Source organism: Peromyscus maniculatus, chromosome 14 (assembly GCF_049852395.1).
Source record: "Peromyscus maniculatus bairdii isolate BWxNUB_F1_BW_parent chromosome 14, HU_Pman_BW_mat_3.1, whole genome shotgun sequence".
Classification (NCBI taxonomy): Eukaryota; Metazoa; Chordata; class Mammalia; order Rodentia; family Cricetidae; genus Peromyscus; species Peromyscus maniculatus.
In genome coordinates, this window is record NC_134865.1 from 80,152,651 (window position 1) to 80,170,381 (window position 17,731).

General features: G+C 49.6%; 1 protein-coding gene across 3 annotated transcripts in view; it reads left to right on the forward strand.

The window, feature by feature from the left end:
* The window catches only part of Eml1 (EMAP like 1), a 161,152-nt gene that overhangs the window by 22,241 nt on the left and 121,180 nt on the right, over nucleotides 1-17,731 (forward strand). The window contains exon 1 of one of the 3 annotated variants that reach the window (XM_042261154.2): nucleotides 13,713-13,766. The exons of the other annotated variants lie outside the window; for them this stretch is intronic. The gene's annotated coding sequence lies outside the window, so the exon portion shown is untranslated. Of the gene's footprint in view, nucleotides 1-13,712; nucleotides 13,767-17,731 lie in introns of those variants that run through there. 3 annotated transcript variants of the gene reach the window in all.

Consider the following 17,731-nt stretch of genomic DNA (forward strand, 5'->3'; position numbering starts at 1 on the left):
GTGCTGGGAATTGAACCCAGATCCTCTGGAAGAGCAGCCAGTGCTCTTAATTGCTGAGCCATCTCTCCAGCCCCAACTCACCCCAGTCTCAAAAGTGTGTGGCAAGTACATCTTAGCATCCATGAGAGCCAAGGCATCTGGCTGGATTGAACGACTGAGGCCAGTAACCTCAGTCTGGACACCTGAGGTGTCTGGTCTCTGAGGCTGAACAGGGCTTCTTTCTGGGCTCTGGCACCATGAAGAACATGGAATTCCACCCATCGTCATGGGGATCGGTTTTTTTGTAGAAGAGGCTCAGCATCCCCAGAAATGCTGCTCTTGAACCCCAGTTTAGGCAGCCTTAGGGTTCTGGACCCACAGGGGAGGCTTCATTCTTTGGATCTCCCACATTTTAGCATAGGCAAGCACAGTTTGGAGAATTTTCTTCAAAGTAAGTTTCAGAGCCCAGTAGTGATGCTGAAGACCGGAGGCCTCTGAGTCTGGTCACACTCACAGGGGTTCATTATGCAAGGAGCCTTTGCAGTGGTAACTGGCCTTGGAAGGCAATGAGCTCATGAATATGCATAGGCTGGCCCATCAATTATGCATTCCATGTCTTCTCTGGGAGAGGCTAAGCAGGGCTGAGTGATTTTTAGCCCCAGGCGACAGAAGGCTTGCTCACAAGCGCATATATCCCTCCCTCCCATCACAATGGACCTGAGGGGCGTGTTAAGTAAGCCCAAGACTCTGGTTTGTGAAGCTATTGGGCTTTCCTTGACTGTAGCTTCACTGTTCACCATGGATGCCAGTGGCTATCCAGGGGTCAGAACAGGCCTGTACGCTGTTCAGGTACAGGCCATCCTAGACGTGGAAATCACTTGATCTTACAGAGGCCCCAGGGGTCACAGGTGCCACTCAGATGTGTGACTTACAAGTTCTCCAAACTAGAGCTTCCCAGGTGTAAGCAGTCAGGTGCCTTGGAACCAGGGCGGGGCCTGGGGTCAAGGTGGGACCAAAGGGAAGGGATCTGCTTTCCCTAATGCGGGTGACTGTGGTAGGGAGAGGGGCCAGCGTTTGGACCTCCCACTTCCTGTAAGCCAGAGGTGCCAAAGCAAAGCACACAGATGGCACACTATCAGGCGGTGTTGGCTGTGTGGCATGCTTGGTGGGGCGGGGGGAGCGTGGCCCTCCTCCGCTGGGCCTTTCTTTTCCCCTTCTTCTTTCTGGATTTCACCGACTCTATGGCAATGCAGCTCTGGTGGCAGGTCTCAGTTCTTTACGTCTCCTGGGTGACATGAAACGTTTCTGCTATACACAGCCACAAGTATGGGCACTCACACCTCCTTTCATTCAGCCTTCCCAGGAACCTGACATAGTGCCCACACATCGCTCGGCAATCCAGCCTTGACCTTCCTCCTCTGCAGCAGAACCTGAGAAAGTTGCCTTCATACACCGTCTACAGTAATGGACCAAGAGCTGTGGGCTGGGCTCAAACCACTCTGTTGGGGGCAGGGCTTCCAACTGTGAGTAATAAGCCAGATCTCTGCAGACAGTTTAGTAGAGAAAAGAAAAGCGAAAGTAGCCGCAGTCCCTGCACTTGGGACCTGTCCATCAAAGGGCTCCTCCTCCCTCTTCCCTCCGTCACTGTCACAGCCGCATGCTGCTCAGTGGCTGAGTATGTTCAGGACTGTGGAACCCGAAGTCAGACAAGGCAGCTTTCTGGGTGCAACTGTCCCCTCCCATCAGGCCAGTCTTACTAAGCAGGCTGTTTGAAAGTCACTGCTCAGAGGAGGTGACTTCTCATCTCCTGCTACTTTCGTTCTGTGTCTCCTTGGTAACCAGTGACCACTATTGCCTGGTCCCTCCTCCACCTGGCCTCCTATAGCATACAATACTCCCGTTCTCTCTGAGGGACCTTGAAGACAACCTGGGGCCCATCTTCATCCCCCAACACATGTGAGAGTCACTAGTGGTAGTCTCGGTGTAAGTGAGCTCCTCTCTGGGACCGGACAGCCTGTGGTGTGTGCCTCATTAACCCTATGCATGGCTGGGCAGCTAGGCTCGAGGCCCATCCCTGTGCTCAGCCAGTAAGTGTAAGCTGGGACACTTCATACTTGGAACACTGCGACCTCACTGAACACCCTCCTGTGTGGGTTCGCCCTCTGCTACCACAGAACAGCAAAGGCCGACTCCAAGCAGAGCAAGGCAAGCAGGGGGAAAGAAAATGAGAAGCCACGGACAAAGCCAGAAGCACTAATAGGCCACTGGTACCAGCAAGGCTTTTGGGTGCTTTCTTCCCAGCAGACACCCATTAAAAGAGCTTTTGATAAAAACACTAACTCACTCCTCCTTGCTGCGCCCCGAGGAGCCACCATGATGTTCCTCACCTTACGGATGAGGGAGCCAAGTCACTTGGGCAGAGACTCACAGCAGCAGAGTCGGGAATCTGAACACCTTGTTTCCTTTAGCTCCAAGTCAGTGTGGCTCCACCCACCTCTGAAAGCATTCCCATAGGATATTCCCACGCTACCGTGATGGCTATTTGTCAGGTAGCTGGAGGTTGACAGACATCATAGTTTTGAGTAGCAGGGAGGCAGGTGGATGGAGCAGGGTGGTAGGTGCCACACACAGGCTGGCAGAGATCTCTGTGTGTCACTGGGCCTGGCTGCCTTCTCTCCAGTAGAGCCAAGCTGCCCAGGGTGTGTTTGGAGAATTTGACAGGAAGTGTATGGACCACATTCGTGGGTCACAGCTAACTTGGATAAGGAAGTGATAGGGAAGCCATGAGTACAGAAAATGATCTCTGTCAGAATTTGAAAAAAACAAACAAACAAAAAACAAACTCATGAAATGTGATGGTCACAAAGTCCAGCACTCAGATCAGCCTGTGGAGATGACGTGTCAGGAAAGTCAACGACACTCAGAGAAAGATGTGGAGGGATAAATGGCAGATTCTGATCACGTGGGACAACTTTATATAAATCAGCTCCAAAAGTGAGCCCTGAACCAGACAGTGACCTTGACTGCCGGCATCTTCCTCTGTCTCATGGCGACAATAATAGCAGTGGCCCAGCTGGGTTGTTTCTAAATTTATTTATCTCATAAACTTTAAAAAAATTACAGCATTCAGAGCATTCAGATGGTCAGTGTATGGCTTCATGGATCTGCACACAGTGAGTTCACCTTGTCAGGAAGCCTACACAGAGCTGCCAGCCGGCAGTCCAGCATAGAAGGGCTTGAGAGACCCACGCTAGCCCAGAAGCTGTGGGCAGTTGCTGGATGCTGGGGGGGGGGGAGGTTGTCTTCAGGGGTGTGGCCCGTGGTAGGTTGCCAAGGCCCTAGTGGATGGTCCCACCCTCTGTGCATATGGGCAGCACCAACTGGATTCAGTGGGTTATTGAAAAGAGGAAGTGAAGTTGGGAAGGGGAGGTGATGGGAGGGAGAGCTGAGAGGAGCTGGGGCACGGATATGACGAAAATACAATGTATACATGTGTGAGATCCTTAAAGAAACAAATGTATTTTCAAATATCTAGATTCCACACATCAAAGAAAAAAGAAAGGAAGAATACCATGGCACCCGAAGGCCCTCATTTTCCACCAGTCCCCCCCCCCAAGGCAAAAGTGCCTCTGCTTCTGACGTTAGCTTGATTTTGCTCTCTGTCTTGAAGTCTCTCTGTCTGTTCTCTGTTTCTGTAACAGAAGAGCCAGAGTTCGTCATAACGATGCTTTTCTAAGACATGGCAAAGGGCATCAAAATGGAAGTATATGTGTGTGTGTGTGTGTGTGTGTGTGTGTGTGTGTGTGTGTGTGTGAGAGAGAGAGAGAGAGAGAGAGAGAGACAGACAGACAGACAGACAGACAGACAGACAGACAGACAGACATAGGAAGTCAAAGATTCTAGGAAGTAACCAGGCTTATACTTTGGTTTTGGTTTTTGCTAAAGGATTCCACTATTAATACAGAAAGATCTGTGGAAGATTCTCTCTCTCTCTGAGGAAGAACTCTTAAGTTTATTCCCATAAAATAACAACAAGGGTCCCAAATATCAACAGAAACAGGCTTGTTTTTTAGTTTTCTTGATTGTTTGTTTTATGTTTTTGAGACTCATTGTGTAGTCCTGGCTGTCCTGGAACTCCCTGTGTAGCCCAGGCTGGCCTCAAACTCATAGACATCCGCCTGCCTCTGTCTCCTGAGTGCTGGGATTAAAGGCATGTGCCACCACACCTGGCAAGGCTCTTTTGTTTTTATAGCTGACCCTCCTGAGAGCCATCTCAATCCATTCTTAGAGAAGGGCCCTCAGTGACCTCCGTGGACCAGCCCACCACACTGGTGACGTGACTGTTGGGGCATGCACTCAGTCTATCGAAACTGAATGTATGTGGAGGGGGTGCGGGGCATGGGTAGAGACAGACCTGGGAGGGTGTGCAGTTGACATACCAGAATGGCAAGATCCCTAAGGGCAGAAGCTGCACCTACCACTCCCCCTTTGACCAACCAAGAAAGGAAAATTAATCACACAAGGCTATGACTGCTCGTCTTGATTTTGCAGTCAGTTGAAGACCATTCTGTGTGACCCCAGTCTCAGGATGGGTGTTTGCTTTTAGCTTTGGGGCTAGTTTATAGCCTCTGCCATTGCGTTGCCATTAGCATAAATAATTACAAGCTGCACTTCAGCTTTTTTTTTTTTTTTTTTTTTTTTTTTTTGAGACAGAGTTTCTCTGTAGCTTTGGAGCCTGTCCTCAACTAGCTCTGTAGACCAGGCTGGGCTCGAACTCACAGAGATCCACCTGCCTCTGCCTCCCGAGTGCTAGGATTAAAGGTGTGCGCCGCCGCTGCCGCCGCCGCCCGACTGCAATTCAGCTTTTGTTTTGTTTTGTTTTTTGTTTTTTGTTTTTTCTTTTTAAAGACAAGGACCTACTATGTAGCTCCGGCTGGCATTAAATTTATGGAGATCCTCCAGCCTCTGCCTCCAGAGTGCTGGGGTTAAAGGCCTGTGTCACCACGCCCATCAAGACTGCTGCATTTTTAAGAGCAGTGTTGATGATTTCTTGATGAAATGTTACCCTCAACACCACCAAGTGTTTTGATGAAGTGTGCCTTAAGATTGCTTGAGAGACCTGTGGCCTGGCTATAAGTGGGTCCAAGCCAATGTACAGAGATGCAAAGAGATAACCTTTTTTTCTCTTTTTAAGACAGTATCTAATGTAGCCCAGGCTACCCTCAAACTCACTATGGACCCAAGAATGACCTTAACTTCTGGTCCTCCTGTTTGAGTGCTAAGATTTCAGGCAGGCACCCCCACTCCCAGTTTATACGGTATTGGGAATTAAACCCAGGGCCTTTTGCATCATCAGTAGGCAGGCATTCTCCAAACTGAGCTACATCCTCAGCCCTGATTAGCAGTTTCTTCATGTGGTAAAATACACAGCGGAACGGACATCTTAACCCTAAGACAAAGTGCACAGTGGTTGCAGAACTGACATCCTAACTGTTTTTTATGTGTACAGTGGAAATAAGCACTGTGTACTTGGAAAAGTTCTGACTGGTCCATAATCATTCTCACCACCGCTTTACAGAACTCAGTTCACTTTACAGAAGCGTGAACTCTGTCCGCATTGAACAACAGCTATTCATCTCCCCGCCCCCACCAGCCAGTGTCTGATAATTACTATTCTACGTTCTGTCCTTGAGATTTTGTCTACACCTGTCAACCTTTGCTCAGTGTAGCATCCTCGGCGCTCATTCATGATGTAGCAAGTGTTGCCATGATCTTCTGAAGGCTCAGGAGTGTCCCCCTGTGTACAGACCAGACGGATGTCTGTCCTTCAGTAGATCCTTGGACTGTCACCATCTTGGGCTCCCGAGGATAGGGTTACCATGAACACGAGTGGGAAGGCCCTATTTGCACTCCTGTTTCTAGTTCTTGGGGTGTATATCTAGAAGTGGAATTGCTGGTTCATATTAGATTTTATTTTTAATTATTTTGAGGAACTCAATGGATAACTTTTAAAAAAATCACACTTAGATCAGCTAGAAGTTTTGGGGGAGGGTTTGCCAACCGGAGCCTAGGCTCGCCATTCCGTCCCCGCCACTCCAGCACTCAACCCCAAAGCAGGCTTCAACTCCTCACCATTGAAATTCTGCTGGACAACATTAAATGTTGTCCACCCAGCTCAACATCAATACTTTGTTTCGCTTGGCAAGGAGCAATGTTTAAAATTTAATGAAGCCAGCAGATTTCCATAACTCTGTGTTGCCAGGCAGCAATCACGCTAATAAATGGCCATTGCTTTTCTTGTAAGAAGTGTTTGCATGGAGCGAGCAGGTCAGCCCCTAATGCAGAGAGGCTGGCGCTGGTTTCTCCGGGAAGCGGAGGGCAATCCATCATCTCAGGGGTTTACTTTGAAAAGGCAGCGTGTCCACTGGGAGTCCCCGCTTTCCAGAGGTCTCTCTCTCTGCTTCTGCTGATTCATATTCCCATAATTCCACCGCTGCACAATATTTTCCCATCACCATGGTGACCGTGTGAGAAGAAGGCCTGGGGAGAAACTTCAGGGTTTACTTCATATTTCCACAGCCAAGCTTGGACTTCTGTGGAGAGTGGGCTACGAGTTTAGATCTCAAGGAAGAGAGGCTCTGTAGCGGATCTTGCTACAGCTGAGAGGGACCGCAAGGCAGGACTCTTGGCTGGTAGCTGGGCCTGGTTCCAGTACTTTCTAGTCACTGCTGCTGGGGTACACATCTTCCCTAAAGCTGTTTCTTTTTCTATAAACCAAGGCGGACATCGGGAATCAGTCAATTGGGAAAATACAGGATGTTTGCAAGTTATAAAATCTTTCTCAAAATAACACAAAATCCCTTATTCCCTGTCAAAGTGGCGGGAAAGGGGACTTGGTCTTCTTTTACTGTTTTTTGTCTTCCTTATGACCTCCCTCTACTCATTCATGCACACACACACACACACACACACACACACACACACACTCACACACACACATACCTATGACCTCCTAGGGGACAAGAACTCCACTTTATATTTATTCTGAGGCTTCTACTTGGCCACACACATGACTGTACAGACAGAAGCTAAGGGAATACTTGGATTTGAATTTGGGTCCAAGATATGCTTGCTAAGTCCATGCTGTACCAGGTTAGGGGTAGGGGACAGACAGATACATGAGGACAGGGGCCGAGTCATTCTGATTTAAGGGTACACCTTTGGGTTCCCATTAGCTTTGCACTGGGTGAGGACGGGGACAGCCACCCCGACACTGTAGGTGGACATTGAATGTAAGGTCCATTCTAACGCTGACCAAGGGGAAAGACTTGTCTTAGTGGTGAAGAAGTTTGATTATCACAGAGCTTGTGTTAAAGGAAACCCTCACATGGACATGCGGGTCACAGATTGGACCCTTCTGGGTAGTGGGGGAGAGCTCACAGGTTTGCAGAGTCTAGCAGGGAGAAGGTGTCTGGGGAGAGTTGATGCAGGACTGTGGAGCTGACGGAGCTGCCCTGGAAGAAGAGACCTCAAAACTGTAGGGAAGAACTTGGGCTAGCCCCAGCTACAGCCGGCTTTGGTACACAGGTTTGCTCAGCGCATTACACCGGGAACACTGGATTTATTTATTTACTTGTTTGGAATGTGTGTGTTTGCTCTCACACGACAACCTCGGTGTCATTCCTCAGTACTGCCCACATTTTTTGTTGCTTTGTTTTGAGACGGGGCATCCCAGTGGTCTGGAACTCACCAAGTTGTCTAGGCTGGCCGGCTAGCTAGTCTCAGGGATCCACCCGACTCTGCCTCCCCCCAGCATTGAGACTGCAAGCACACACCACTAAGCCTGACTTTTCGTGGTTTTTTTTACATGGGTTATAGGGACTCAGACTCAGGTCCAAGCAATTTAAACTCTTCTAATTTAAAGGTAGAGAAAAACCCCTCTGAAGCTGTATCTCCCAGGGAAGCCAGCCAGGGAACAGGGTGGGGACGGGGGACAGCACATGTAGAGTGGACAGGGCTTAGCTCCTTGATCTGGACCTACTCCCACCCCAGGCACGTTTCCCACAAGTCCTCACCGCCTCCTCCACTATTCTGAAACCTTCCCGCCTCTCCACCTTCACTCAGTTTACTCTTTGCTCTATTTGCCCAGTTCCAACGGCACCTAGACTTTCTGTTCCCCCTCTTCCTCCCTTTCTGTCCCCCATCTTCTCCCTCCCTCCCCTTCCTTCCCTTCCCCCTCCCTTCTCCCCCCCATCTGATTATGCATCTTTTACCTCCTCTCTCCAAATTGCTAACTTTTTCTGTCATTTCCACCAACGCAGATTCCATCCAGAGACCCCTTTGATTTCAGACACCGTGCAGATGTGCCAGGCCCACTGGATTCTGTATAAGAATTCAAACCAGTGGCTTTCAGTCTGTTCCCAGAGTCATACAGCCATTGTCAATAGTAAGTCCGAAACCTTTCATTAACCCCAAGCAGAAACCCACTCTCCTGATCAATCAATCACTTCCTGCTCCTGGCGTCCACGCGTCTATTTCGTGTCTATGGATTGGCCTGTTCCTCACAGCCCTGTGACTTCGTGTGCTTGTTAGTTTTCCCTGTCCCTGTGACAAAGTACCCAAGAAAAGCACCATAAAGGACGAGCAGTTTACCGCCGTGGAGAAGGCGCGGTGACTGGGGCTCCCCTCACGGTGTTGCGGCTTACTGCATCCCAGAGAGTGGGGAGGCCAAGAGCTAGACCCAAGCCTTCTAACCCTCAAGGCCCACCCTTACGGCCTTGTATTTGCTAGCTAAGCCTCGCGTCCAGAAGGTTCTACAGCCTCTCGAAGAAGTGATAGAGACCAAGTGCTCACGCTCGTGCAGTACGAAGAACATTTTACATTCCAACTCCGCTATCTCCCACAAGGGAATCTGACACTATGAAGTGTTTTGTGTCTGCCCTCTTTTATTTATCATAATGTTTCAACTTCGCCCATGTTGTGGGCTCTATCAGTGCTTCTTTTTTATGGTCAAGTCCGTCGTGTGGACATAACACATTTGTTTACCCGTTCACCAGATGGTAGACATTTAGATTTTTTTCCACTTTGAGGTTATGATGAACAATGTCAGCAATTGGTTCACTTTCATATTTTATACTTCTTGACTGAGATGTATTATCTTTATATTGATTAGATCATATTTTTCTTTATTTCACTGGAAACATTTATTATAATAGTTGCTTTAAAATTTTTGTCAAATAACTCCAGTGTCTGGGTCATTTTAGGATGAGTGTGTGCTGTCTGAGTTCTTCCTTAAAATTAAGTTGCATTTTTCTGCAAAGAAAGGAAGAAAGAAGGGGAAGGAAGAGATATGGAGAGAAACAGAGATGGAGTGAGAGACAGAGAGAGAATGCCACATGTGTGTGGGTACCCGCAGAGGCCAGGGGAGGGTGTTAGAGCCCCTGGCACCAGGGTGCCAGGCTGTCCTGAACCAGGGTCCTCACTAGAGTGCCAGGCTGTCCTGAACCAGGGTCCTCACTAGAGTGCCAGGCTGTCCTGAACCAGGGTCCTCACCAGAGTGCCAGGCTGTCCTGAACCAGGGTCCCCACTAGAGTGCCAGGCTGTCCTGAACCAGGGTCCTCACCAGAGTGCCAGGCTGCCCTGACCAGGGTCCTAACTAGAGTGCCAGGCTGTCCTGAACCAGGGTCCTCACCAGAGTGCCAAGCTGTCCTGAACCAGGGTCCTCACCAGAGTGCCAGGCTGTCCTGAACCAGGGTCCTCACCAGAGTGCCAGGCTGTCCTGAACCAGGGTCCTCACCAGAGTGCAGGCTGCCCTGAACCAGGGTCCTCTGGAGGAGCTGAAAGTGCCCTTGGCGGCGGCGGCGGCGGCGGCGGCGGCGGCGGCGGCGGCGGCGGCGGCAGCGGCGGCGGCGCCCTCTCTCCAGCCCCAAGTGTTGATGTGGTTGTTAGTTAACTTGGTAGGACACAGACTTCAGACTCTGATCTCTGTGGTGGGTTGGGGCTCATATTTTGGTTCAGTTTTAGTGTGTGTCAGAGTATAGGTGACTTGGGGATCAGCCGGAGAACCTGGGGCTCTTTTCTCTGGCTCTGCCCTTCTTGGATCATTTCTTCCACTCCCAAAGCTGCCTTCTCCTGGCTCTGCTGGGTGGACGGACAGCAGGTCATCTCTTGGAATTTTAGTCACATTGTGTCACAAACTGGCCTTAAGGCCTCAAAAATGAGAGATTTTGCTAAGTGAGGTTGATCCTTGAAAACTTCTTTCTTTCTTTCTTTCTTTCTTTCTTTCTTTCTTTCTTTCTTTCTTTCTTTCTTTCTTTCTTTCCTTCTTCCTTCTTCCTTCTTCCTTCTTCCTTCTTCCTTCTTCCTTCTTCCTTCTTCCTTCTTCCTTCTTCCTTCTTCCTTCTTCCTTCTTCCTTCTTCCTTCTTCCTTCTTCCTTCTTCCTCCTTCCTCCTTCCTCCTTCCTCCTTCCTCCTTCCTCCTTCTTCCTTCTTCTTCTTCTTCTCCTCCTCCTCCTCCTCCTCTTCTTCTTCTCCTTCTCCTTCTCCTTCTTCTTCTATTTTTGAGATAGGGTTTCTCTGTATAGCCTTGGCTGGCCTTCAACTGGGAGATCTGCCTGCCTCTGTCTCCTTAGTGCTGGGATTAAAGGCATGTGCCACCACACTCCTCGAAAATTTCATAAAATTTATTATTTCACACACACACACACACACACACACACACACACACACACACACACACACACTTTGATCATTCTCACAGCCTTGCTGCTCCCTCTCACCCCCTCCTCCTCCCCCTGAGCCCCGTCTTTCCTTCAATTCTTCGTCTTTTATGTGTTATGTTTTGTTTTGTGACTCGGTATTGAATGGTAATAAATAAATAAATAAATAAATAAATAAATAAATAAATAGAAGGCTATGAGTGCTCCTAAGGGGTTGAAGTTTTTTATTGTAGATATAAGGGAGAGCACAGGCAGAGGTAGAGGCAGCTGGGAGAGTCCAGAGTGGACATGAACTGGTCATGTGAGGAGACGGGGAGGGGAGAGGGAGAGTGGAACCTGGACCTGTGGCCAGAGGCCAAAGAGCCAAAAAAGGGGGCAGGGTAAAGGGTATAGCCAAAAAGGCTGGGTTCTATAGAGAAGAGCTGGGGGGCAGGGCAGCCCAGCCCCTGGGCTGGAGAGTTCAGGGTAGGGGGCGGGTGCACCAGCCAGACCCTGTAACAGGTAGGGACTGAGGGATGCTGAAGAACCTGTGGCCAGTGTCAGCTTTGATATGTTAATAGGCATCTCAGTTATCAACACCCTCCCCAAGGCTCAATGAACATCACTGAAGAGGGAACAGCTGGAGAATGGGGACCTGGTCATGGCCATTGCAGTTAGCCTGAGGCTAGCTGTTTGTCCCAGGTTTGGAACCCAACTGAAACCTAACAAGTGTTTAAGTAGGGTTGCCGGCGTGAACGCAGGGGGTGGCGGTTGTTTATGGAATCACAGGTGACTTATACATGGCTTCGCCACTGAAGAAAAGGATGCTCATTCCCCGACGGCAACCATTAACTGCCCTCAGTTCCTCGTCAAGGGCTGGACCTCAGGACACCCTCCCCATCCATGCTGGAACACTGACGGGCCCCATTTCATACAGGCCGGGTGCAGATAACCACACCTTCTGGGAACTCACCACTGCAGTGGCCACACCACCGCAGAAGACAGCACCTCACAGCGCTCTGCCCCAGCTCTGGTCTCCAGCTGTTCCCTCTTTAGCCAGCGATGTTCACTGAGCCTTGGGGTGGGGGGTTGATACAGACGTCCCATTTAGGATGGAGTCCTCAGCATCCACTTAGTCTCAGCACTTTGGCTAGTTCTGTCTCTGCATTCCCTACTGATAGCTGCAGGGAGCCGCTTCTCTGTGCAGGCCTGCGGGCAGCACACTGCGCAGGTATAAGTATTCAGAAGGAGTTGCACCGTGTGTTTTGGTGTGCCAAGTTCCGGCCGTTGTTGTTAACCTCAGGGCTGTGGGGGTACACTCTTATTATTTGGTGCAGTCTGTGTGCTCTGAGGGTACCCATGGATGACGGCCTTGTTCATCGCAGATGTGGCACAAAGGTCTCGGATTTCACATTTCTCCCTGTCTTCCTAAGTACATTCTGGTATTTTTCCTGGTTCCACGAATGTCATGTTGTAGCTGGTCCCCTTAGTCTCTGCTAAATTGATTTTATGGGCCATTAGTGGGTCACAACCCGTGTGTGACCCATGGTGCGCTGCAGCTTGACAGACAAGGGGCAGGTGCTCCTAACGAGGCACTCACTGAACGAATACAATGTACTTTCTCCCCTTGCACTCAGGGCCTGGAGGGCTTGGCATTCTGAGCATACTGGGTGCAGAATGGTCACATGCTGTCCCAGAAGCAGGGTGCCCAACTGTATTGGGCCCCCACTCCTCTGGGGTCTACAGTGATCAGATCCTAAAGTTACTCAGGGCTCATTCTTCAAAGGAAACAATTCAACGACTTTTGTAATATCCTGACACTCCCCACCCCACACACATACTCTCACACACACACTCTCACATGCACATTCTCTCACGCACATATTCTCTGTCTCACACACTTTCTCTCTCACACACAAACGCACACATACACACTTTCTCTCTTTCTCTTCCTCCCTCCCCCCTTCTCTCTCTCTCTCTCTCTCTCTCTCTCACACACACACACACACACACACACACTCAGGGCAGCAACAAAAGGCTGCCAGCCTCTCATTTTGCTATTTAAATTTGGACACACAATAATGATGCCTGCTACCTCTGGCCATGGTTTCCTAAAAGGAAGGTTATTATTTTTCTTTAAAGTTTTGTTTTATTTATTTATTTATTTATTTATTTATTTATTTATTTATTTATTTAGTGTGTGTGTGTGTGTGTGTGTGTGTGAGTATGTGTGCACTTGAACATATCTGCCACAGTGCACATCTAAAAGAAGTCGGAGGACAACTCATGGAAGTCAGTTCTCTCTTCCCATGTAGGTTCAAGGCCTCAAACTCCGGTGTGTCAGGCTTAGCAGCAAGCGCCTTTACCTGCTGAGCCACCTTGCTGGCCCAAGGAAGTTTATTTTGCCATTTTAAATGCCGCATGAACAACCTCGGAGGAAAGCAAAGCCCCCAAATGAAACGTTTCCTTCCCGACAGACATACCACGTGTCCATGGACAAGCACCAGGGGCCTCCACCTGGCCAGCACCCTAGGGGGCTTAGACTGGAATGGCCCCCAAACTTAGAGTCCCTGTATGAGATCCAGGGAGGAGGACGTTGCTCAGGACTAAGCTGCTGGGAGAACAAAGGGGTTCCAGATTTCCCTAGGGTAATTCTCTGACTGCAGAGATGCAGGTCTCACTTCGAGTCCTCTCTGTTCCGCAGAATTCCCAGGCCACAGAGCTCATTTCACTAAGTGCAGCCTGCCCCCTGAGGCAGCCCATCTGCCCTACTTACCACCTCCCAGATACACAGGGTCTTGTGGCAGAGAGCAGGAGCCTGGATGGGAAGAGGAGGCGGCTAACTGAGGTGATTGCTCCCCCCTCCCCCACCAAAAAGACCCTACCCTGTTCCGGGAGCGTTCTCGGGGTCTGCGGGTCCCATTGGAGCCTGCGTAATGGATGGTTACTAACGGCAAGGAAGGACATGAGATGCACACAGTCTGCTCATTATCTGCCTTGCCTCCAGGCTCCCCTTGGAGGAGGGACAGCCGGGTGGCTCACACAGGGAGGACCAGGCTTGATGTCTTCCTTCTGTTCCGAGGAGGTTGGGTGAGCATCTCCCCGTCACTCCCACCTTTAATCTGACTTGCATGGGGCTGGGGTGCTGGGCTGTGGTGGGAGCCTCTGAACCATGCTTGCAAAAGGCAGGAAGAGCTGGGCAGAAAAAGAGCTCCTGGTGCGGCTCCAGGGGAGTAGGAGGATGAGCAGAGGGTGTGGAATGGGAGGCCAGAGGGTGAGAGTCTGGAGGAAGGGGATCTTCTCCAGTTCCCAGAATGACTCTGGTCGCAGAGACAGGGGGCTTGGTGACTGTAGCCTTCATACCTGTCCACACTCCTCCAAGGCACTCTTGGAACCCAGTGGGACCCAGTCTCGGCTCTAGTGTCCTGGTTGGCCATGATGACTGTGTAATATTCTACATTTGGATATTGCCTCCCTTCCCCCATGCGTACCTTTCTTGCTCGCACCCAGGCTGCTGTCCTGAGAGTCCTCAGAGTCCACCGCCCCCCATGTGCAGCCGCTAAAGTATATGCATGGCTGATACATCAGGGTACCTCTGCTAGCTCTCTGCTGCTAGTCGTGGGGAGGCTGCCGCCCACCTGTAATAACCCCACTGGGATCCTGTAAAGAATAGGGGCTCAGCTGCACACCTGAGGGACACTTTGCAGCCACGGGCATGGGTCCCGCTTGTTTGGGAGGCAACCAAGGGCGTTGGCCAGGCTCACGGATGCTTTGCTAGTCAGGGACGATCTTCTTTGTCCACTCGGGGGTTAGGGGGTGGCATCTGGTAGGGCCAAAACTGAAGATAGGAAAGAGGGGGGGGGGAGGGGAAGATTGCATCCTCTTGGAAATGAATTAAGATTTTAATTGCAAATCTTGCAAACCCCACCGACAGCTTGATTTTAAGGGAAAAGATGAGCTAAATTTAAGCTAGCCAGTTAAAGAGCCAAAAGGCAGTTTACTAATTAGCTTAAAATGGAAACTAGTCCAGTGATCATAAAGAATTTCTTTCTGGTTAAAAGAAAAAAACCCCACACAACATGCCCCCCCATGCTTTCTTTTCATCCTGTGACCCACTGAGAACTATAGTCCGGAATGCAGCCTCTGCGGGTGCACTCACTGCCCAAGAGGTGAGGGCGGAGTCGCAGTCTTCATCAGGCTCGCCCTGGGCAGGATGGTGTGATCCAGCTCAGACCAACTCTAACTCCTGAGCATCTGGAGGGGTTCAGTCTCTGTTCTTAGGGAGTACAGAGCCTGAAGCGAGGTCACAGGGACCTTGTGTACAGTACCTGGGTGCTGGGGAGTTCGGAGCAGGCAGGGTATGTGTGGAGGGGAGGATAGAGGGCCTCTTGGGGTGAGTAACATTCGAGATGAGCCTTGAGAGATGGTGACTGAGAAAATAAGGGTCAGAGGTAGAGGGGCATAAGTCCGGCTGTGAGATGGGGAGCGGGGCCAGGTACAGAGAACAGCACATGGCCCATTTTCCAGGCAGGTTGGTGACACACAACAGGAATGAGAAGTTCCAGGTCGCCAGCAAGGTTGGCCTAGCCCTACTGCTGTGGGCTCACAGGTTCTGATCCCTCTTCGCTTGACTGAGGAGGGACTAGGTTAGAGTTGAGCTCTGACAGGCCAGCTTCCAGTGTGGAAGGTACATTCTCATTTCTGGGCTATGTTCTTAATATAATTAAATATACTATCAGAGGCAGGGAGCCCAAGGCAAGCATGCAGCTCCCCAGTCTCTTTTTATCACCGATGGAATCAGCACTGGGGTGACAGTAGGGATTATGAATAAAATGCTTTGCAGGCTCACTCGGGACACATAAGAATGTGAATCGTTAGCGCACAAAGAACGGCGTTTGGGAGAAAGAACATTCCCATAGCATGTTTTTATGCTATGGTTTATGTGTCTACTCCTCCAACTGAAACAGATGGGCTTTCTAAACTATGCCTGCCTTTGGGGAATATTTTTCCTGCTGCTTTAAAATGGCACAATAAAATGCCCTATGATCAAAAATAAAGTCTTAGCAGGTGACATAACTGTTCCCATACATAAGTGGGGCACTGTGGGTTCTGTGCCCGTGGATTCAGTCAACCACCTATTGGGAAAAAATGTACATAAAAAGTCCAGTGTCTTTTTTTTTTTTCATCAGGATCTCTAAATAATACAGTGCCACAGCTGTTTATGTAGCATTGACATTGGTAGGGTGTGATAAAGCATCATCTGGATGTGGCTTAAGCACAGGGCTGGTCTGGAAATCAGTGGTATAACACCTGCCTGGTGTGCTGGGTTCAAACCAGGTGGGCGTGCATGGGTTCTGGGAAACCCTGTGGCTTTCTGTTCAGGATTCTCAAGCATGTGTGGGCTTTGATATTGGCAATGGGTCCCGAGAATGTCCCCTGCATATAACCAAGGGGCAACTGTACACAGACAGTGTACAGGCTGTATACACTTAGTTAACACCTTTACAGATGTCGGATATAAATGGAGGAAAAGCTAAATCCCGTGAAGTCCATTGGTGTGGAGTCTCCACGGTGTGTATGAGCTCACTGTTGTCCCATCTGTTGATTCACTCAGTTGAATTTGAGAACTGATTCATTATCACAGACTCTAGAGTTCGGTGCCTCAGTGAAAAGGCCCAGAGAGCTGTCACCCTGCCGTTCTTCTTACTCAAAGGAGAGGTCCTTCCCGTTGAGAAATGATACTATTTCTCCTCCTGTCATCCCCCTCAGAAGACAGCTGCACAGACCTCTGTAGGTCGAGTCTGTGAAGGAATCAGCAGACTGAGTGAATGCACATGGAAGCTGGGAGGGGAGATTCGAAGATTCATATGGAGGGCAATGTGCTCTCTGTACAAAGCATGAGGACCTGAGTTTGATTCCCAGCACCCGCAGGAAAAAGAGCCAGGTGTGGTACCAAACTTGTAATCCCAACGCTGGACCCAGAGACTCTCTGGTCAGCCAGTCTGGTTATTTGTTAAGTTTCAGGTCAGTAAGAGACCCTGTCTCAAAAAAAAAATACAAGGTAGATGGTACCTGAAGAATGATACCCAAGGTTGACCTCTGGCCTCTATCCGTATATGTACACACACACACACACACACACACACACACACACACACACACACACACACACACACACACACACTATAGCTCTCAAAGTCTTAAGAATACATAGCAGTGACCCCCTTCATTTTTCATGTCCTTCCCATGGGCAACTGACCTTGGAGAAGCAAGCAGATTTCCAGGTGAAACAGTGCCTACCTAACTTGCAGCGCCTGTTCGCTGCCTTCTGATCAGTCTGGCTGCCTGTTAGCATCTTCTTACCAAGCTGCTTCTTATCCCCTCCCGTCCTCCTGAAGATTCTGTTCTTGTCCCATGGTTTGGACTCTGTGTTCTATGGGTCCCCTTCTCATCCTCACTCTGGACAGCTCCCCCCCAAGATGAGCAAGCCCTATAGGACCTTGGCGGGAAGTCCCAAGCTAATCCATAAGTGGGTCTTTTTCTTTGCTTTCTTGATAAAATTCCAGATTTCTAGTAACTTCACAGTATTTTTGAAACTCTGCTGCTTAGAGGCAGCTTCAGATGGCATTTTAAATATGCACATATGAATATCAGTAATGTCTTCCAGTGCACAACACGAGTGGATTCTAAGCCTTCCCACATCAGCTAGAGTGACCATATAATGTATTATTCCCCACTAGGATACGTTAGCAAGTCAAAGGGAGACAGCTGGGCATTTGCCAGGACATAGGCAGGACCCTGGCTGTCCCAGGCCCACTGTGATGAGCGTGGCTCTAATATTAGCTGATCGTCTCAGTGGTCAGCCTGCAGCCTGCCAAGAGCTGCTCTGGAGCATACAGGCAACATGATGGAGCAGACAAATGAATGTCCTCAAGATGAAATTGTCCTGTTGAGACGCTGTAAACTGAAATTCATGCAGTGTCCTGTGACGCCTGCCTTATTGTATTTGGGACATTTAGATGTTTACAGCCCCGGGGTTTCTCAATGCAACAGAC